The sequence below is a fragment of the Nyctereutes procyonoides genome, unplaced genomic scaffold (genome assembly GCF_905146905.1).
Source record: "Nyctereutes procyonoides isolate TBG_1078 unplaced genomic scaffold, NYPRO_anot_genome, whole genome shotgun sequence".
Lineage (NCBI taxonomy): Eukaryota > Metazoa > Chordata > Mammalia > Carnivora > Canidae > Nyctereutes > Nyctereutes procyonoides.
The window spans coordinates 23,379,113-23,401,638 of NW_026575117.1; the positions used below are offsets into that span (position 1 = coordinate 23,379,113).

Here is a 22,526-nt window from a genome sequence, read left to right on the forward strand (position 1 = left end):
TTTTTTTTTCTTTTTTTTAAGATTTTTATTTATTTATTCATGAGAGACACAGAGAAAGGCAGAGACACAGGCAGAGGAAGAAGCAGGCTCCCTGTGGGGAGCCCGATGTGGGACTCGATCCCAGGACCTGAACCAAGGCAGGTTGAGCCACTGAGCCACCCAGGCGCCCAAATTCTGGTTGTTGTTGTTTTTTTTTTTTTAATTCTGGTTGTTTTTGACTTGAGTCACAGCCAAGGAAGAATCAGTCAAAAGAAACCTAGGCTGCGGGATCCCTGGGTGGCGCAGTGGTTTGGCGCCTGCCTTTGGCCCAGGGCGTGATCCTGGGGACCCAGGATCGAATCCCACATCGGGCTCCCGGTGCATGGAGCCTGCTTCTCCCTCTGCCTATGTCTCTGCCTCTCTCTCTGTGTGTGTGACTATCATAAATAAATAAAAATTAAAAAAAAAAAAAAAAAAGAAACCTAGGCTGCTTTGAGAGCTTGGAAAAAAGACCTGACCTCTCAAAAACTCCATTTCTTTATGTGTAAATGGAGATCCCAGCATCTACTTTGTGATTAGAAGGTAGCAAAAACTCAGAGGACCTGGCCCAGAAGAGCAGCTCAGCAAAGGCAGGAGGGGGATGCCCCTCCTCCCGAGCACACCTGGCAGGTCCCAGGCTCCCGGGTGCCCAGCTCTCCATGGAGACAGGAGGCCAGGGGTGACCCTCCAGCATTGCTGGGAAGTGTCCTGGCGAAGCCAAAAGGTTGTCTCTGCGGCCACCGGCCCTGTGTTTGAAGCCTGGCTCCAACCACATGCTACTAGCTGTGGGGCCACAGGCAGGTTTCCATTTCTCCATCTCTAAACTGGAACAAATAATAACTGTCTCATAGAATTATTCAGAAGACCCAATGTGATGTTTGTAAAAAGCAGAAAAAGTTTGCTCCCTGAATACTCCCCAACACCCTTTGAGGAAGCCTCCCCCAACCCCTGCGGGGCTGAACACACAGAAGACCCACAATGAGGCAGGTCACCCTCTTCCTTCTGTCATCTACTTATAGGCCTCGTCCCTTGGGTCATGTGTCACCACCCCACGTAGGCTGTCCCAGTCTTCTGCGCTGTCCCTGGCCCCCCCCTGGAATCTCACCTGGTCAGGGCCCGCCCACACCAAATCAGACACTCAGGCCCCACACGGTGCGGACAGGCCGAAAAGAACCCCGAATTTGCCAAGGAAACCCCATGTACTCAGAGCCACTGCTTATCTGGCCAAGCCACCATGCCCTCCCTTCCCCAGCCCGTGACACAAAGCTCTGCAGCATTGAGGAGCTCCCTCATTTCCTCTGGAGCCCAGGGCAAGTGAAGTGTTGTTCCTATCAACTCCTGCAGTCCCCTGCCAGCTCCAGGAGGGGACAGGAGCAAGCGGGAACAGCCCGAACACACCCGTGTTTACCCACCAGGCTGGACAGCACTCAGCTCTACCCTAAGGTCAAGTTTAAGCCATGTGGTCGAAGCCCTCATGGCATTCGGTGACACGGAGGCTCTGGAGATTCATGCAGTTGGTCCAAACCCTAGCATCCCTCTGGCTAGTGGCACGGACAGGCCAATCCCTGCACTCTCGAAGCCCACAACTTTGCTTACTTACAGCCAATAGCGCGCTGGCAGGGAGTGAGGAGGCGACAGAGGACAGGCCCGGTGCCTGCAAGTACTGAGTCGAACCACGGCCATGGGTGTCCTCAGCAGAAGCTGCAGCTGGGGGGTGAGAGGCAGATGACTGGGGAGCCACCCAGTTCCACATCGCTCCACGAAGGGACCCAGCAAGTGCCTGAGGCTTAATTTAACCTCTTTACATCTCAGATTCTTCCTCTGTAAAGGGTGTCAAGAAGACCCAACTCTCATGGTTGTTGGAGAATTACTAAGTAGTGTACATGAGCGGCATCTGGCTGGCTCAATTGAAGAGCGTGCAACTTTTGATCTTGGGGTCGTGAGTTTGAGCCCCACGTTGGGTGTAGAGATGACTTAAAAAGTAAAATCTTAAAAAATAAGTAGCATATATGGAACACTCAGCAGGATGCCTGGTAGACGGGAGCTTCCTCTTGTTGCGGTTGAATGAACGAATGAACCAGTGAGCCTCCAGGGAACCTCTGCTCAGCCCAAACCAGGATAGGTCTCAAACGCCCTTCTTAAAGTCATCTCAAACATCAGCCTTCACCATCTATAAGCCCACAGCCCCCTCTCAGAGCGGGCACCTGCACACTGCCTCCTGGGAGCCCTCGGGGCTCCGGAAAGGTATAATTCTCTTCCCTCTTCCTGCCTTGGCCACTCACTGCAGGGTCAGGGAAATGGGCCCATTGAATGAGATGGGTAGTTGGTACAAGACTGAAGATTACATAAACGCCGGTCACCAAGAAGGCCACCATGCAGCGTTGACAGGAAGAGAGCCTTGAACCCAGAAGGCTGGCAAGCAAATAATCAGCAAATCCACTTTGGCCTCATGCTCCCCCCTCCCCCAATGGGGATGTGTGTTCCTCCAAAGGCTCCACACAAGATACACCTTGAGAGAAGGTCTGGGGGCTTTCTGAGCAGTTCAAGAATCTAGCTTCCAGGGGGATCCCTGGGTGGCTCAGTGGTTTAGCGCCTGCCTTTGGCCCAGGGTGCGATACTGGAGTCCCGGGATCGAGTCCCACATCAGGCTCCGGGTGTGGAGCCCGTTTATCCCTCTGCCTGTGTCTCTGCCTCTCTCCGTCTCTCCCTATGTCTATCATTAAAAAAAAAAAAAAAAGAATCTAGCTTCCAGCTTGAGCAGATGATGAGGAAGCAAGGTGCCCGCAGCACTGCAGGGGTGGGGGTGTGGGCCTGCGGGCTGGACCTGGATACACCAGCCTCACCTCTGGGCACTGGCTCAGGTCTGCGGCTTCCCCCATCGCCTCCCCTGCCCCCACCCCAGGGCTTTGGGTGGGACACCACCTGTGCCTGGTATAAATCTAATCACCACCATCTCCCCCAAGACGAGCTCACTCATCGGAAACCCCAATTCAGCAGCTCCTGCTTAAACAGCATTCATTCTGCAGGCGAACAAAGTGTTCCGTTCTTTTTCTCTGCAAAGACCGTGTTTCCTCTCCCATTATCTACCCCATCGGCAGCCAAGCCTGCCACAAAAGCAAGATTTTTTTCTTTCTTTTTGTTATTTTCGTGGTCCCCTTTATTTATGGGTGGCTGTTCCTTCTTGGCTTTGGCTCCTTTTCAAAAGGGCAGGGAAGAAAGGGGAGGAGTGAAGTATGATAGTGTCTGATTTCATCCAAAATGCTCATCAAGCGATCCCCCACATGGTAGCCTGCACCCCAGTCTGCCCGGGACCCCACCTGGCAGCACCAGCACCCTTCCTTCCTGGAAATGGACGCAGGACCACTTCAACCAAAGAATCCTATCTGGCAGAGTGGTGGAATGAGGTATGATTCTGGGAAGGATCCTGGCAGCTGGAGCCCACAATGCTAATAATAAAATAACAAGGAGAATATTCAAAATATCTGATCAGTGATGAGCACTGACCACCAGATGGGACTCCACGGACAATGAGTCGGTAGATGCCAGCCACAATCACTGGCTGACACTCTGGTATGGATCAACTAGGCATCCCCCTTGATCAGAGCTAACATTTAATGAGCCTTTGCTATGTGCCAGCACTGCCAGAGTCACTGTCACTTACATTAATTTATTCAGTTTTCATAATAACCACCTGAGGTACACCCATTTTACACATGGAGAAACCAAGGCACAGAGGTGATTTGAGCCCAGCAGCCCAGTGTTGGAACCCAGCTCTCAATCAGACAACAGGAACCGAGCACACAATGTGTAAGTGTCAGCCTTGGGAATGAGCCTTTTTAATTCTTTCAACAGTCCGTGAATTAGTTACTATTATCATCTGTTTTACTGATGAGGGGATGGAGGCTTGAGGAGGTCTAAGCACCTGCCCAAGGTCACAGCCAATGAGTGGTGACCAAGACACTGAACCCAGAGCCCTTCCTCTAGGGACCGGATTTTAGGGTCTTCTCTGCTACAGATCTGAGGTTTCAAGAGCCACTGAAAGTCAACTCCTGGAGGCAGAAATGTCTGTCTTCCACCCCCCAACTTCCACTGTTTCCATGATGGGGGTCAAGGGACCCACATGTGAGAAGTCACAGGCAAACTTGGGCTGACAAAGCCCTGGTTTCACGGGTTTGCAGGCCTCACTCACTCCTGCCAGCTGCAGCAGGAGACCAGGTCAAAGCACAGGGGACGCTAACGTAGCCTGCCCACACCACTTGCAGAGATAAAACGATTCAAAGCCAGCATCCTACCACAGTTTCTTCTGAGGGAACGAGCGGCGGCACTCTGGAAGGCGCACGGCTGCTCCAGCGCCTGAGCTCCCTTATAGGTACCGCTTCTTTGTTTGCTGGGCCTCTTTCCATGCCACCTACCCCCCCCCCGGGCCTCCAAGCCTGCTCCCTTTGCTTTCCATTCATGCCTGACCTCCATGGCATCGAGCTGAACCTTGTGCTCCGTGGTCCCTTGTAACACATGCACCTAATGAATGGTTGTACTCATTCTTATTTTCTTATCATTTTTTTTGCCCTGAATGTAAAAGGGATGTATGCTCATTGTAGGAAATCTGCAAAACTTAGGATAAAATAGAGAAACGTGAGAGTCACCCATTTCCCATCAACCTGGCGGTGAGGCCACTGATCAGAATGTGGCACATCTCCATCAAATCTTTTTTCTAGACATAGTTTCCTTTTCCACTATCGAGCTCATAAGCAAGTTTTATATTACTTTTCTCCCCATTTGATAGTCTATCAGAAGGGGGTGGGCACTTGGGTGGCTCAGTCCACTAAGTCTGCCTTCAGCTCAGGTCATGATCCCACATCGCATCAGGCTCCCTGCTCAGTGGGGAGCCTATTTCTCCCTCTCCCTCTGCCCTTCCCCCTTGCTTGTGCTCAGTCGCTTGCTCACCCTCTTTCTCAAATAAATCTTTTAAAAAAATGTTTATTAGAGGGAGTTTTCAGGTTTCTAAACACCTGAAATTATTGGAAACTATAAGATCAGCTGTCATGCTTGCACATCTTCCCCTCTATGGCAGCACCATCTTTGTACCCAATGCCCAGGGTTGAAATGGTTCAACTCTTGAGAAAATGTCATTACTGAAACCTTCCCTTCATCCACAAGGTCATACATTTACCCTCCAGACACCTCTGGTGGGTCACAGCCATTCTGCTCCTGCCACAGATGGGAAGGAAAGTCCCCTGACAGCAGACAGAGCAAGGCAACAGAAGGACCTCATCTGCCTCCTCTTTGATGGGCAGGGGATAGAGCAGCAAAGGAAGTGCAATATGGAAGCAGAGGCCAAGACGGGGTGCCCGGAAGTTTGGGACCAGGGCCCGACCGCTTCTACTACAGGGAGGGCCTGTCTCAGCATTTCTCAGGGCTTTGACTTCCCCTTAAAAAAGACGGGAGAACTACAATGAGATACCTCTTCACATCCACTATATGACGGATTTTTTTTTTTTTTTAAAGAAGAATTGGCAAGGATGTGGACAGTTGCTGGTGGGGATATAAAATGATGTAACCGGGATCCCTGGGTGGCGCAGCGGTTTGGCGCCTGCCTTTGGCCCAGGGCGCGATCCTGGAGACCCGGGATCGAATTCCACGTCGGGCTCCCGGTGCATGGAGCCTGCTTCTCCCTCTGCCTGTGTCTCTGCCTCTCTCTCTCTCTGTCTCTCTGTGACTATCGTAAATAAATAAAAATTTTTTTAAAAAAAATTAAAAAAATAAAATAAAATGATGTAACCACCACAGGAAACAATATAGCAGGTCCCCCCAGAATTAGATATAAAATAACTGTATCATCCAGCTATTCCACTTCTGGAATATACCCAAAAGATTTGAAAGCAGGATCTTGAGGAAATACTGGACATCATAAGCATGATTCACAACAGCCGAAGGATAGAAATAATCCAAGTGTCTATGGAAGCACAAACAGAAAAAATGTGGCGCGTGTGTATAGAGAATATATATTGTACGTAGAGGTACGTATACGTAGGGCTGTTATCAGCCTTGAAAGGAAGCGAATTCTGACACATGCTACAATGAGGATGAACCTGGAAAACATGATGGTAAGAGAAATAAGCGGGACACGAAAGGACTAATATTTGATTCTGCTTATATGAGGTACTTGGAATAGTTAAATTCACAGAGACGGAAAGTAGAACAGAGGTTAGCAGGGGCAGGGAGAGGTGGGTAGGGGGAGTTGTTTAATGAGGACAGAATTTCGGTTTGGGATGATGCAAAATTCTGGAGAGGGACAGGAGGATGGCCGTACAACGTGAATGTCCTTCCCACCCCTGTACGATTAGAAATGGTTAAAATGATCAATTTTGTTATTGCATATTTTGCCACGAAAAAAAAAAAAGATGGAGAAGATGAAGGTGCTAATAATTTACACTTTCACGGAACCTTTAATCTTGCAGATGGGCAGAGGGAAGAGCATAAACACAGCTTTAGAGACTGGGGACTCATGTCAGACTGGGTGTCGGGGGAGCAGCGGGGCTGGAGACCGGCTGCCTTCGGAGAACCCCATGCTCACAAAGCCATAATTAACATCACTAATTCAAGTGTCTAGAAAAGGCCAGAGCCAGACAGTGCCAGACCTGCCCCGCCAGCTAGATGGCCTTCCACTCCATGCCTTCCGTGCCTCCAGGAACCTTCAGAGATTTCCACCTGCCAGGCAGAGACAGGTGTATTGAGGGCCCTTCCTCAGCAGGGAGGGAAAGGATCTGGGGGCAGGAAGAGGGGGAGAGGAAGAGATTAGGTTCCCTTCAAGTTGGGTCCCTGGCCTTCCCAGAAATCCTTTCCTCCAGTGTCCCTCTCAGGGTGGCAGTTTCAAGGAAAGCACTGGGCCGACAACTGGTTTCTGGAACAGATCTGGCTCCACTTGCCCTACACACCTGGGCCAGTCATCCTCCTTGCAATGGGCCTCTCGCAGCATCATATGGAGAGGACACAGAGACACTGGTCCCAACAGAAGCTCTATACCAGGAGGTCTGAGCTGACAGAGGCAGAGGATGGGGGACGGATGGCACAGACAGACATGGGAAAGGGAAACGAGCAGGGTCTCATCTCCTTATCCCACAGACACTGGTTTGAGGGCCACCCGCATCACCCTTTCCTGCTGGATGAGTGACAGACTGGGACCAAAGTCCCATCCAGCCCTAAGACTGATCTGCTATTTCCATTTTCTGTTACTGGTGCCTTTCCTGGTAAAAATATTTCAGTTCCCACTTAACCAAGTACACATCACAGGGTCCCAGTGTCTCTAAGAGCTGCCTGTGCTCTGTGGCCACGCTGAGGGCAATCCACCACAAGGGACCCTTGGGGACTTCCTATGGAAACCAAAAGGCCACCCAGCATCTTTGTCCAAAGGGGAAAGAGGGAGGAGTTCCCCTCCTGGCCCTTGTGTCCCCAGGCCCTCCCTCTGCCCCCATTGGACCATCAGAGCCATTGTTTTCCATCCCCACAGTCACTGCCCTGACCCAGGAGGCGGGGTCAATGATGGGATCACTGGAGGCACCAGCTCTGGTGCTTAAGAAGAATTTAACCCTCTCCTTCCAGGCTCATGACTATCCACACACACAGACCTAATTGTATGGAGGGAAATATAATCGTAGACGGGCTCCAGACAGGCCCAGGTGAGACTTCTGAGTGCACAGTGCAAACAGCACTGAATTTGGAGGCTGAGGGTCTGAGGTAGAGCACTAGCTCTGATGCAAACTCAGAAAATGCAATCCTGGGCAAGTCCTAATTGTCTAAGTCTGTTTGCCTAGCTGGAAATTGGGAGGCAAAATTCCCACCACCAGATTGCTGGGGACCTCAGCACAGCGACTTTCTAAAAACGATGGTTCACGAAGCCTCATCGAACTAGGGCAAAGGAGCCTGATGCTTTTAATTCACCGTGGGGCCTGGACCCACCATCCAACTTCCCAAGGTCTCAGTTCTTCCATTTGCACATGGGGTCAATTATTACTTCTCCCAGAGATAAATTTTAAGTGGGGGAGGGCTCCAAGGTCTTTGGTGCGGCTAAGTGCCTGGTTTCCACTTGCCGGCTGCAGCCCAGATCAGCAGAAAGATAATCACAGAGTGATCACAACAAGCTCAGCACTTCAGATATCTTCAGCGGCAGCAAGCCCCATTTTATAGACGAGGCACCTGAAGCCAAGGGGTGGAGGCAGAATCCTTCTTAGATCCGCTGGAGGGGCGCCAGGGTGGCTCAGCGGCGGGGCGCCTGCCGTCAGCCCGGGGCGTGATCCTGGGGACCCGGGATTGAGTCCCGCGTCCTGCATCGGCCTCCCCGCAGGGGGCCTGCTTCTCCCTCTGCCTGTGTCTCTGCTTCTCTCTGTGTCTCTAATGAATAAATAAAAACCTTAAAAAAAAAATCCGCTGGACTCCCAAGTCCCAAACCACGGAAACCTGGAGAGGAGGCGGCGGCGCAGAGGCAGGCTGGGCCAGCCGACCGTCCCCAGCAGGAGGGCTGGGCGCCGAGGGGGCAGCTCCACTTCCGGCCGGTCCTTCTAGGCAGCGCCTGGGCTGCCCAGAGTCCAAAGGTTAGTCAAAGGCTCTTTATTACTGTGAATCATCACACCTTCCCTGGCAGCTGGGTTTTGTGGACGTGCGGGTCTCATGCCTCGAGGCGATCCCAACTGCAGGCGCATTTCAGAGATCGAACAAAAATCTATCCTACTTGGCGCAGAATTGTTCCCCCTGTAGTGACCAGTCTAAGGGGTGACCCCGTGCAAAGGACAAAGAGCGGTTTGCTCTGAGCCGGGTGGTCACTTCTGTGACCCCTGGCGCCGCCCCTCCTGAGCCAGTGCGGGACAGTCCATACCCTTCCCAGGGCTGCTCCTCCGCACCGGCACGGTGGGGTCCACACCCCAGCCCGCCACCGCCCCACGCCCCCACCCCTGCCCCAAGCTTCTGGAACACCTGGGGCAGCGGTTGTCACCCTTACTTCTCCGAGTGAACGGGTCCCGCTAGCAGCAGAATAACCACAGCCACGAGAGCAGCCAGCACCAGGGTAAGACTCCCGCAGGGGCCGGGTGCTGCTCCCTTCCACCGGGTCCTTCCAACACGCAGGGCAGGACCGCAAGCAGCCGGTTACAGCTGCGGAAGCCGAAGCACAGAGAGGCTAAGTGACTTGGCCACGGCTGTACGGAAGGCGCATCTGCGGGTCGGGTGGCAAGTAAAGAAGGAAAACCGGGAGGTGGAGGGAGGTGTCCCCACCACACTGCGAAGAGCTGCTCTCCCCATCTCCCAGATCCCAGATCCCACGCTCAAGACCCAAGGGAGGGCTGTCGGCACATCCAGCTGCACATCTTGGCCACCCCAGCACTGAGCCCCCAAAAGCCACAATGGCCAAGATCCTAGTACTGGCTCTCACTTACTGGAGGCTTCTGCACTCCCACCCCTGTACCAAGCCCTGTAATGGGTACATTACGTGACTGAATCCTTTTAACCTTGTGAAATAGGTATTTTATTCTCGTCTTGCTTTGTAGATGAGAAAACTAGGCTCTAAGAAAGTTCTAATATTTGCTGGAAATCACACAGCTCAGAAGAAAGAGTCGGCACTCAAACCTCGGTTTCTCCAGGGGCACCCAAGGGGCTCAGTGGCTGAGCGTCTCTGCCTTTGGCTCAGGGCGTGATCCTGGGGTCCCGGGATCGAGTCCCGCATCGGGCTCCCCAGAGGGAGCCTGCTCCTCCTTCTGCCTGTGTCTCTGCCTCTCTCCCTGGGTCTCTCATGAACAAATAAAATCTTTAAATAAAAATAAATAAATGAATAAATAAATAAACAAACAAACAAACAAACCCTGGGTCTATCTGACTCCACCTTGCAGCCTTCCAACCCAAGGCTGTGGAGGTGGAAACGGCTCCATCAGTCCTGGCACTCTGGCTAACTCGGCTGAAATGCATTATTCCCACAGTGCCACTCGGTTTCCTAGGATTCTCTGCGTCACCTCCCCAAACACATTTCAGCTTCCCTGTGGGCAGGGTCTAGTCTCCTCTTCCCCCAGCTCACCCAATTCCTTCACACGGGACGGCTTGGTAATGCTTATCCATTCCCTGAGGATCACATTTACTCAAAAAATTGTATCAGACCACTGCCTTTTAAAATGACGTCTAGAGATTAATGATTCTCAACCCTGGGGCGCCTGGGTGGCTCAGTCAGTTAAGCATCTGCCTTCGGCTCAGGTCATGGTCCCAAGATCCTGGGATCAAGTCTAGCATTGGGCTCCCTGCTCAGTGGGGAGTCTATACTCCCTCTCCCTCTCCACCCACCCGCTTGGGCACTCCTCTCTCTTTTTCTCTTTCCCTCTCTCTCTCCTAATCTCCCATTCTCTCAAATAAATAGATAAAATCTTTAAAAAAACAATTCTCAATCCTGAACCATGTAAATTTGCCCCATTTGTTAAGAAATGGCACATGCTGTCTTTCCCAAGAAAGCTGGCCACACTTATTTACTTGGGCCCGGGGCAGGACCGAAGAAGCAGGCAGGGAAAAGGCACCCCCCAGAGCCGCCAGCCTTAGCCCCACACCCTGGGAGCCCACTAGCCTCCTCGCATGGAAAGGAACGTTGTCTCGATTACCAGATGATTCAGCATGATTTGAGGCAGCAAAAATGTCTTTGAATGGGAAGAAAAAGAACAGGGTTCTGTTAGAATTTTTCACAGAACAATGAAACAGAAGTCCCAGTCTGAATGAATGAGCTAGCCATTGGAAAAGTCTCTGAAACATCCTCTGGGTCCTCATTGTCAACACAGTCCTAGCTCCTTGACCTGCTCCGACCGTGGCGGGCCCTGCCTGACTGCCATCTAAGTCTTTTCCACCCTGCAAGGCTCCTGGTGGGTGGCTCAGCCACCGCTGTTCTTTACAATCCAAAAGTCATCTTAGCAGGACACGGCGGTGGCCCTGGACCCCAGGTCTGGTGCTGGGCCCAGACTATATGCTCCCTACACAGTTACTGAACTTAACTGTGCAAAATCCAATCCTGCAGCTCATCCTTTGATGAACCCCTGGAAAGAGCCTTGAGCTGGCTGGACAGGAGGATAGCAGCTCAGAAAACAGAGGACAAGTAACCTGTCTTGGGACCAATGGTCTGGCCGTCAGCTGTGGAAAATAATCAGATAATAGTCCAAACCTCACAGCTGGAAACCAGGCCCGTTCTCTCAATGCCCAGTGCACATGGTCCTAGCCTGGGCTCTTCCCAGGATGCCACAGAAGCTTCTATCCTTCCAACAAATCTGCCCTTTACCAACCATCCAACGGCACTAATCAAGCACCACTAATCAAGCACCTGGCCAGGATGCCAAGTAATCCCTTGTGAGTGGTTCGCTCTCCCCAAAGTGGCCTGGGCCCCTCCCAGTCATGAGGCAGAGGCCAGGAGATGGGGCACCACAGTCCCTAATGCTGAGAAGCTCCCCTGCCACCGCCCAGTTCCCTGCCCTTTGGCATGAGGGACCCTTGGGGGACACCAACTCTCTGAAGAACAGCTAATGAAGCTACTTCTCATCCAAGCCCAATAGTTGGGGGAAGAATAAGACGAACTCAATGGAAGACTAGGACCAACTTACGTGCTTGGGTGGAGGAAGGGAACCTGCTTCCAGGAATGGGGCCCAGCGATGAGTCCAGAGCGGCGTGGAGGACAGACTGGGGGAGATGGCGCTACAGGTGCCACTCCTACCCTTTGCATCATCTTCCGGGACCCCTGTACCACAAAGCCCAGGCACCCACAGAGCTCTATCTATGGCCCAATCTCATGGCCACCAAGCTCAATTCCATCAGCTCAGCACTTTTGCAGAAAGGGTGGGTTGTTTTGCTTGCATACCACTCTTTCCACGGGTCATCTTGCCCACGCCCCCTCTTCCGGGGTCCTCTTGCACACTGTTCTATTTCCCTTTCCTTGTTGGTGTCTTCTCAGACCTCCTCTCTTTTTTTTTTTTTTTTTTTATTTTTTTTTTTTAATTTATGATAGTCGCAGAGAGAGAGAGAGAGAGAGAGAGGCAGAGACACAGGCAGAGGGAGAAGCAGGCTCCATGCACCGGGGGCCCGACGTGGGACTCGATCCCGGGTCTCCAGGATCGCGCCCTGGGCCAAAGGCAGGCGCCAAACCGCTGCGCCACCCAGGGATCCCTCAGACCTCCTCTCTTGAGAAACTCTACGGTGGCTCTGTTCTGAGCATCACGGCCCTGACCCCACTTCATAGAGAAATCTGGAGCCAGGGGCCCAGTGAGCATGCGTGTGGGAGGGGAGCCCACTCACCCAGCTCATATGAGCCATGTGGGCTCACCCACCCATGTGGGCTCAGCCATGTGGCTCCACGCCGTCCGGAAGGGCTCCTCCCCACACAGGATGGGGCTCAGGTCGGCCCGATGTAAAGTTATCCCCAAGTGCAGGCCAGGACACCACACAGTCCATCGTAAATTGCTGACCTGCTCCCCCTTCCTGTCCAGACTCTTGCTGTAGCCATAAGAGTCTTCCCTAACACTGGAGAACAGAATGTGCTTGGCTGGAGAGCTGGTGTCATAAATTGCTAATAACAGATTCTCAATCTGAAAAACAAAATAATAGAAAGCCTGACCCTTCCTTTCTGCTCCTCTCATCCTCAACACAGTTTCCTGCAAGGCCAAGAAGAGAAAGAAATGTCTCCTTTGGCCACAGAGTGGGAATCAATTCCTCCCGTCCCCAGGACCCCCAGGAGATCAGTCTCCTCACCAGCCTCGGCCATCACGAGCACAAAAGCCAGGCCTACAGGAGCCTGTTCTGGGAATGTCTTTGTTTCCCAAAGTCCTCTCTCCTTTCTAACTTCACTTTATCCCCGGATTAGGTGAATACCTGCTAAGTGCCCAGCACAGGTAGGAAGGTGCCCCAACCCCCATTCACAGATGAGGGGGGGCCCGCTGGGGAGCAGTGGGGGGCAGAGGAAGCTGGGCAGTGGTTTTGAGGCTGACCCAGCCCTCTGGGCTCACCCCAGGGAGGGCCCATAGCCAGACTACGGAGCCTGACTGGAGGCTGACTCTGTTCACAATCACCTGCCCTGCATGAGAGCCATCTGCGGGGAAGGGGACAGGAGTGGGGAGGCAAAAATGAGCAAAAGCCAGAAACTACCATCTTTGGAAAGAACAATAGTAAAAGACAAATCTGAAAGTTCGCAGGGACAGATTACAAAACTGGGGGATCCCTGGGTGGCACAGCGGTTTGGCGCCTGCCTTTGGCCCAGGGCGCGATCCTGGAGACCCGGGATCAAATCCCACGTCGGGCTCCCGGTGCATGGAGCCTGCTTCTCCCTCTGCCTGTGTCTCTGCCTCTCTCTCTCTCTCTCTCCTCTCGCTCTCTGTGACTATCATAAATAAATAAAAATTAAAAAAAAAAAGATTACAAAACTGTGTTCAGGATATAGGTTATATGCAAATTGCATGTAAATATGTACATGGCCCTTGGACAAATCCACATGTCACTGCTGCTCCTTCTGCCCTGCTCAGACTCAGGCAGCCTCCAGGCTCCCTGACCAAGCTACCTGACCACCTCACCAGGGAATCCCAGGCCTTGGTCCCCAGCCCCATCTCCCAGCACTTCCCTCGAACCTTGCAGCCACCTGAGAAACTGGAATGTAGAGAAGGAGGAGAGACAATGGGGCAAAAGCCCCCACTGGGCACAGCCAAGGTGGCAGGTGAGAGAGGAGAGGTGGAGAATAGTAGCCTCCACCGAGGTGAACATCCTTCCAGATCTGGTCTTGGGACGGGCTCCCTGTGACTGTCAGAGGAGACCAGCCTCATCCCTGCAGATCCACAGTCAGCGTAAGATTAGGAAGCCCCACAACTTGCATCCCTAAAGTTCAAATTTCTCATCCACAAAAAGAGTTAGACACTCTCTGGCCTCCCCACTTCCCTGGGTTTTCTCAGGCACCCGAAGGTAAGCCACCCGGAAGGAGAGGCACCGTGGAGAGAGCAGTGTGCAGACGACCGGCCGTGACAAAGTGTCTGACTCCACATCTGGATTTCAAAACTGCAACAAACATCACCCGGGTGGCTGTCATTGTCCTCATCTGACTCCTTCTCGCCTTCTCCTAGGAGGAGTCAAGTCAAAACAGTCCTTCCCATGTTGCAGACGGGAGGAGTGAGCTTCCAAGAGATGAAGAGATAGGCCTGAGGGCACAGGAGCTGGAGCAGGGCCTTGGCCCCGGCTGCCCACCAACCCTCAAACACCAGCATGGCATCCAGAGGAAGAGGTGAGCGGGCCCCTGGGGGGCTTGTCCCCATGGCAAAGGCAGGACAGGGCCCCCACTGCCTGAAAGACTGGGAGCCACAGCCTGTGCCGCCAGGTCCCCCTACAGTCGGACAGGCCTGGATGGTGCCCCAGGGAGGGCGACCTACCACCAGTCCTTTGGGACCCAGGCCTCCCGAGCCTCCAGGGGTCACTGATATGCCTGTGAATGGACAGCCTGGCCCATTTCCAACCTGACGATCATGGAAGGAAGACAGACTGCCATTTCCACATCACAGATACAGAAACCAAAGTCCAAAAAGGTTTATGACTTGGACAAGACAGAGGGTAATCCCAACAGTTCCCTTTGTTGTGCAATTGCTGTGCATCAGGACACGGCACAACTTCTCCTAGAATCTTCACAGTATGTTGCCATAGGGGAGATGCCACTACCTCATTTTACAGATAAGAAAAATGCAACTCAAAGAAATCAGGCAAATGGCCCAATATATCGTGACAAAATCCCAACGCTTCCAATCTGGAACTTTCTGACTATACAACACCATGGCATTTTCACTGAACTATCCTGCTTCTAAACTTAAGAATACTGGGACGCCTGGGTGACTCAGCGGCTGAGCGTCTGCCTTCAGGTCAGGGGGTGATCCCAAGTTCCGGAATCGAGTCTTGCATCCGGCTCCCTGCATGGAGCCTGCTTCTCCCTCTGCCTGTGTCTCTGCCTCTCTCTGTGTGTGTCTCTCATGAATAAATAAATAATTTTTTTAAAAAAATAAATTAATAAATAATAAATTGAAGAATATTCCAGAAGGAGACTGAGTTATTCACAATGTCTTGGTGTGGGGAGGAGGTGGAAGAAAAAACCAAAATGATAACCAAAATTGGCACCTGATCCTGGCATAAGCTAGGGATGAGCCTGAACTCCCTCACCGCCATGCTGGCCCTTCTCAGTCTGTCCACCCCACTCCACCCCCCACCCCCAGCTGTCATCCTCAAATGCCTGCAAGGCAGGCAGACATGCACTTTCACACTGCTGGGCTCTGGCTAGAAGACCCTTCCTACATCCTTGACCGGAAAACTCCTACATCTCACTCAAAGCCCAGTGCCAATATGGCCCTTTCTTTAAAAATCACTCCCTGGGGATCCCTGGGTGGCGCAGCGGTTTAGTGCCTGCCTTTGGCCCAGGGCGCGATCCTGGAGACCCGGGATCAAATCCCACGTTGGGCTCCTGGTGCCCCGGTGCATGGAGCCTGCTTCTCCCTCTGCCTGTGTCTCTGCCTCTCTCTCTCTCTCTCTGTGTGTGTGACTATCATAAATAAATAAAAAAATTTTAAAAAAAGATATTATTTAAAAAAAAAAATCACTCCCTGGGGCACCTGGGTGGCTCAGTGAGTTAAGTGTCTGCCTTTGGCTCAGGTCATCATGGTCCCAAGCCCTAAGATCAAGCCCCAAGTTGGGCTCCCTGCTCATTGGGGAGTCTGCTTCTCCTTATCATTCTGTGCTCACTCTCTCTCAAATAAATAAATAAAATCTTAAAAAAATTAAAAGTAAAACAAAATTAAAAATCACTCCCTGATAATCCTCAAAGAGCTGATTGCTCCTCCAGGACATGCCAGAGGCTTTTGACATCCCTGGTCTCTGGTACTTGACTAGACTCCAACCAAGTATTCGTTTTCCTGTGTATTCCTCAGGCTCCGGCTAGATTTGGGCCCCAGGGACATGGACAGTAAGAGCCTTCTCTAATACAGCCCTTGCTAGACAACAGATAGCACACCAGACATTTCCTCACACACTTGACCATCACACAGCCCCATGAGGCAGTGACAATTATCACCCCCACCTTACAGATCAGGAAACTGAGCCTCAGACAGGCTAGGTTACGTGTACGGCACCAGACCACACAGGCAGTCCGGCTCTTGAGTTGGCCTGCCCATGCTGCTCCTGAATTACTCTTGCTCGCCTCCCCATCCCTAGTGTGGGGCCTGGCACTCAGTAAAGGTTTGTTTTATAAAAAGGTATGGACGGAGGAGGGTGTTGTCTCACCTCACCCACCTCCAGCCCCCAATCTCACCTGGAATTTTTTTTTTTTTTTTTTTTGAGACAGCGTGAGCATGCGGGATGGGAGGCGAGGGGCAGAGGGAGAGAGGCCCAACCAGGCTCTGCCCCCAGCGAGGAGCCCGACGTAGGGCTCAATCCTACAACCCCGAGATCATGAGCTGAGCTGAAATCAAGACTCCCAAGCCCATGGGATCCCTGGGTGGCGCAGCGGTTTGGCACCTGCCTTTGGCCCAGGGCGCGATCCTGGAGACCCGGGATTGAATCCCACATCAGGCTCCCGGTGCATGGAGCCTGCTTCTCCCTCTGCCTGTGTCTCTGCCTCTCTCTCTCTCTCTCTCTCTCTCATAAATAAATAAAAATTAAAAAAAAAAAAAAAGACTCCCAAGCCCAACCAACTGAGCCCCCCCAGGCACGCCCCTATCCAGAATTCTTTGGTCCGGGTCTCCCTGCTTCTGGGCCATCACTCCTGACATTCAGTGCTTCTTTCTTCCAAAAACGTCCCAGGGCTTTTTCTAATTCTTCCCTGAGCACCACTAGCAGAGGCAGGGGGTCTTGCTGTCTTTCCAGTGGGAACCTGAGACCACAGTGGCCTCCTGGCCCATGGATCTGCTCAGAGGCAGGTCTTCTGCCTATGGGGCGGGTCTCCTGCCTAAGGTGCCTCACCCAAACTGGTCTTACCTCTGCCTCAAGCAAGAAAAAACAAGCACCAAGTTGGGGGGAGGGGTGCTGTTGGGAGGTCAGCACCTGCCCTCTCCTCGATGCCAGCACCCGCTGGCTGACCTGGTCACTGGTCTCCGGCTAGGCCTGAGAGCCAAGGAGAGGGGGGCTGCTCCCCGGGGCCAGAGAGGAGGAGACAAGAGGCCCTTTGTGTCTGCAGAGCTCCTGAGACACCTGTTCTCCCTCCTGCCTGCCTGTGGCCTCCCTCCCTCCTGGCGGGCCTGTGTGCAGCCTTGTTTACCCTGCAGCCCTGGCAGCCAGGCCCAGCCTGCTCCCAGTGTGGGGCTCCAGCAGCCCCTGCCAGCACCTGCCCGGTCCTGGCAGCCCCGGGGGCCAGAGGCCAAGCACAATCACCCTGCTGTTGACACAGTTGTTGATTTTCAGGAGGGCAGGGAGGAAGGGGAGAGGAGGAGAAGCAGCAAAGGCATCTGACACCAGCCTGGCTAATTTGCAGTTGGTCCTAGCAATCCCGCAGGCCTCCAGCCCCAGCTGCCTGGAGAGGCTGGGGCTCCTGACCTGGGCCACCCGGGCCACATACCACAGGCAGCCCTGCACACACCCCGGGCGTGTTGGCGCCACCCCCCACCTCCCGGCTTGCCCGGGTGCTAGCACACCCGACTCAGGGCCAAACAAGGCCCCAGGTTGCTGGGAGCCCCGAGCTACCCTGTCTTCAAGGGCCTACCACACCCCCTCCCTCCAGCATCATGATGTCCTCTCGGGCCTTGGGGTGGGTTAGGGCCACCTGACTGACATGCCCTTGGAGACCCAGGCAGGGCTCCTGGGAGACCCGGAGGGATCTGTCCTTACAATCTTCTCTCCTTTCTGGCTTGTTCTTGCCGAGCGATCTCCTCCTCAGCCTCCGGGTCTTTGGGTTTCCTCTTCCAGGGAGCCTTCCCTGACTGCCCAACTCCTCTGTCCTCCTGAAGCACTGCGGCCTGCACTTCCCCACTCCACTTGTCAGAAACTCATGACTTACTTCTCTTTACCTTCTCCTCACTACCACGTGAGGCTGTGCTGGTCTCTTAGCCCCAGCACAGCGAGGCACCGCTGCGAGGCAGCGCTCCCTGCAGATCCACAGGCTGCGTGAGTGGCCTGAACAAACGTCCCCTCCACCTCCACCCCGAGTTCCCACTCTGACAGTCACCTCCTGAATGAATAGGGCCCCATGGCTGGTGGAAAGGCTTCGAGAACGACCCACCAGCACATGAACCTAGATTGGTAAATCCACTTAGCCGGTCCTCTCCTCCAAGATCAAAGTACAGGACCTTGAAGGACAACAATGGGTGAATTTTGTGCATGAAGGAGGGAGAAAGGAAGGCAGGGGCGCAAGGAAGACCTTGTGGGTTGGAGGCCGGCAAAAGGGTCTGAGGCAGAGGCTGCCGTCAGGCCGGGAAGGAACTCGAATCTTCCCCCTATGCACCCCCACACACCTGTCAGTCTTCCCAAGGTGCTATACCCATCAGGAGGTCCCTCACTCCTGCGGCCACCTGGCTCCTAGGGCCAACTGTCCCAATAGGACTCAGGTGGTGTTAGTCCAGCTCCACAGACCCTCACTAAACTGCCCACCACATGCACAGACACGCTCACCCGCAGGGCCTCCCCTCAATTCTGTTTCCCCAGTCTCCCAAGTCCATCGATGCCCAAAAAGGGGTAACAGACAGCTTCCACCCCAATCACCTCCAAATTTGGGGCGTCATTTTGAGGAGAACGGACCTAAGGCTAGGCAGAGCTGCTAGAGAGAAGGGAATTTACATTATAGAAACCACAGGTCATGGGCAGCCCAGTGGCGCAGCGGTTTAGCGCCTGCCTTCGGCCCAGTGCCTGATCCTGGAGACTCGGGATCAAGTCCCACGTCGGGCTCCTTGCGTGGAGCCTGCTTCTTTCTCCCTCTGCCTAGGTCTCTGCCTCTCTCTCTGTGTGTCCCTCATGAATAAATAAAATCTTTAAAAAAAAAAAAAAAAAAGAAGGAAAGAAAGAAAAAGAAACCTTAGGTCCGTAACGTTCTGAGCCAGTTCCAACAGGGTCAGGATGTACAGCTGTGCAGACTGCACTGCACAACACTAAGAGCCTCATCCATCCAGACCTGTATACTCATCACAACTTAGATGGCTGCGAAGTTCATCCCATGACTTCCTCACACACCAAGGAGGTTTTCCTGCTACTCACCTCTATTCTAGGCAGGAAGTGACACAGATTCCCCCTCCTCCGTCCTTTGACCCATTTCCTGGACTCCTCCTGGTACCTTGAGTGATGGCTCAGCCCTTTACCCCAACAATGACGAGAGGCCTCCCTCCCCCTTCCCCACTAGCCCCACTTGGGGATGCCATGCCCATGACTCCACCACTCCACCACTCTGCTCTCTCCAGCCCCCTACCCTGGCCAGACTCCCCAACACCAATCACTCCTGGTGAAAGGGTATGGCTGCAGATCCATGCTCCGGGTGACACCGCAGGAAAAGGAGGGAGGGAGGGTCACCGCCCGCTGCCCTGCCCCTCCCTGGGTAGAATGGACTTGAAAGCCCAATCTCGTCAGGCACTTGGTCTGGAGAATTGAAGGCTATGGAGGAGGGATGAGAGGAAGGCCTCTGTCTGGCTCTCCTGGGCCTCCTAGTCCACTTTCCTTTCCTTCAAGACGTTGGGTGAATGTCCCCAGTCTCCGTGGGGCTCTCAGAGGCCAGAGGGGCTGACCAAGGTCTCTAGAATGCAGCCCCCCCCAGCGCGCGTGTGCGCACGCGCACACACACACATACACGTAAGCACCCCGGCATGCCTTTGCCAACCAGCCAGCAAGAGGGGAGCCAGGCCGTCCAGAGAAAGTGCAGGGGCTGGCAAGGCCACTCCCTCTGCTTGCAATACCTCCCTATTAATTCTCTACTCCTCCCACCCCACCTGCCTCTGCAAGCCGCCGTACCAGTACCCAGGCCTCCTTCCAGCCCCTCCCCAATAACCTTTCACTTGGCCCTCTCTGCCCTTCCTTCCTTACCCAACCCACCCCTCCAGAGACTGGCAGGAACCAAAGCCTCACAGGGATGAAGGAAGGACTTCAGCTCTTCCAATAGGGCTGGAGGTGGTTTCAAGAGCTTCACACCCCACGGGCAGAGACCTCTGCTCCCTCCACACCGAGGAGTGTACAGGGCCTGCCTTGCTTAGCCAGTGCAGCCAGGCAAGAATTAACTCTTTTGAGTCAGGGCGAGGGCACCTGAAGGCAGGATTTACTCCCTTAGCTGCCTCCTGCCAGGTGCCAGGGCCACCAGGAGGGTGTGAGCCAGGGGGCATGGGCCCAATCAACTGTCATGCTGAAAGGGTTATAGGATTCTTCTCTTATTCCCACTCTTTTCCGTCCTTTTCCCACCCCTCTTTCTGGAGAATAATCGAGTGTGGGTCCCAACTTTCTGTCTTCCAAAGAAGAAACACCACTTTTCTGCATCTCTGTGTGTGTCGGTTCTAGATAACATTTTAAACCCTTCCCATTCTGATTACAAGAGTAATGCGAATCATGGTACTACCTTTGGGAACTAGGGAAACGCAGAAATAACAGAAATACGAGCCATAATTTTAAAAAAAGAAGTCACCAAAGGGTGGTCTACGGTGGCTCCCCAACCCCGCCAGCTACTAGAGCTGGGGATGGGTCTGTCTGGCCTGCTACCCGGCTGGCCTCCAAGTGGCCACCTGCCCTCATCTTGGACTTACAATTAAGGCTAATGGGGGGACACAGACCCCCAGGAATTGGCAGCGGGGTGTGTCCAGAGTGCCAAGGAGCAGCACCCAGCCCCAAGGTGCCCCACTCCCTTTGTGGGGGTAAGGGAGAAGGCCTGGACCAAGGCCCTCTGGGAACTAGTTCTCACCCTACCCAGTTCCACAGGCTGCACATTCCATTCTGAGTCAAGCAGGGGGCGGGGACTGGGGGAGGTAACAGTCTGGTCTCCTGGGGGCGGATCCCCCAGAGAGCTCGAGGCCCTGAAGGGATCAGCCCTAAACCACCAGGCCGGGAGGGAGCCCCAGGAGTCCGGCCCAGTCTGTGGCCCCTTCCCTTCCTCCTCTCCACAGACCAAAACACCAAAACCCTATCTTGGACATGTCCCTGGAAGACAGGGGACAATGTGGGGGTAACGCTAAACCTCCCCCCACTTCCAACCTGGCCACAATCCCCAGGGATGCTTTATGGGGCTTTGGGTCAAGGCCACTTAAATGCTAAGGTTCTGGGCAGCCCAGGTGGCTCAGCGGTTTAGCGCTGCCTTCAGCCCGGGGCCTGATCTTGGAGGCCCCAGATCGAGTCCCTGCATGGAGCCTGCTTCTCCCTCTGCCTGTGTGTGTGTGTGTGTGTGTGTGTGTGTCTTTCATGAATGGATGAATAAAATCTTACAAAAAAATAAATATTTAAAATAAATGCTAAGGTTCTGCAGTGGGCGGGGGGTGGGGGGGTGGGCCGGGAAGTCTGAATGTTGGAACGGAGTTCAGGTTTGAAGGCCTGTGTCAGGCTTCCCAGAGTGACAGAAAGGGCAGGGTAAAGGGTCTATTTAGGAGAAAAGGTGGAAGCTGGAGCTACTGTTCCCACTTCTTCCTCTATCACCCCATACACACCTCTACCCTCAAAAACACATTCCCGGGCACCTCAACCTTTGAGTACACATCTCAGCAGCTGCTGGCTCCCCCGGCCCGTCCCCATGTGCTCTTGGTGCTGACATGCCAGGCCACACACAGACACAGGGCATCCTGGGCCAGGCCCAGGCCTTGGACTCGCCTGCAGATGACCTTGGGAGGAGGTGGGGAAACCCCAGCCACTTCCTCCTCACCTTCACAGCCTCTTGGAGGTCTGACCACTGTCCTGTCTGGGTCTGGGTCTGGGTCCATCCAGATCCTTCAAGACAGCACCTAGTGGGGGGCGGGGGGAAGACTGGGCAAGGCCAGGGCCACAGGGCCCCTTGGCTGCTCCCAGATGAGGCAGGCCACAGAAGCAGGGCGGAAGAGCCAAGAACATGCCCGGAGCAGCAGGTGGCAACTGCCAGGTTCTATGCTGCGGGCCGGGCCAGAGTCCTGGGGGGCCTTCACCTTGAGGCCTGAGCAGGAAAGGCCTCGGGGGTCTCTGGCTAGGTCCATGGGATAGAACAAGCACTCAGGCCCAACTAGACCCCCTCTCCCACTCCACCCACTCTTAGGAGGAGACCACCATGTTACTGCTGTTCAGAGAGTATTTGGATTTTGTAAAGGAACAGAGTCACACCTGACTGACCTGAGAAGCAAGCAGAGGTCGAAGATGGTCCTGCTGAGCTGGCCTGCAACAGATTTCCTGATCAAGGCTTCCCAAGGAGCTGGAAGGAGGACTCCAAGGAAGAGGCAGCCAAAATGAAGGTGACCCAAGCAAAGACCCCGTCTAGGGCATGCCCTCCTGCTTGGGAGCAGGGAGACAGAGAGAGGACAGGAGAGGTAAAAGCGATCTCCCATGGGTCCTGGTTCCTTGCCTGGCGAAGGGCACTGTGACAG

The 22,526-nt window shown here is 53.7% G+C and overlaps 1 protein-coding gene across 3 annotated transcripts in view; it reads right to left on the reverse strand.

Annotated features, from left to right (window-relative positions):
• The window catches only part of SOX13 (SRY-box transcription factor 13), a 49,567-nt gene that overhangs the window by 21,838 nt on the left and 5,203 nt on the right, over positions 1-22,526 (reverse strand). Inside the window, exon 1 of one of the 3 annotated variants that reach the window (XM_055333839.1) lies at positions 21,839-21,857. The exons of the other annotated variants lie outside the window; for them this stretch is intronic. The gene's annotated coding sequence lies outside the window, so the exon portion shown is untranslated. Of the gene's footprint in view, positions 1-21,838; positions 21,858-22,526 lie in introns of those variants that run through there. 3 annotated transcript variants of the gene reach the window in all.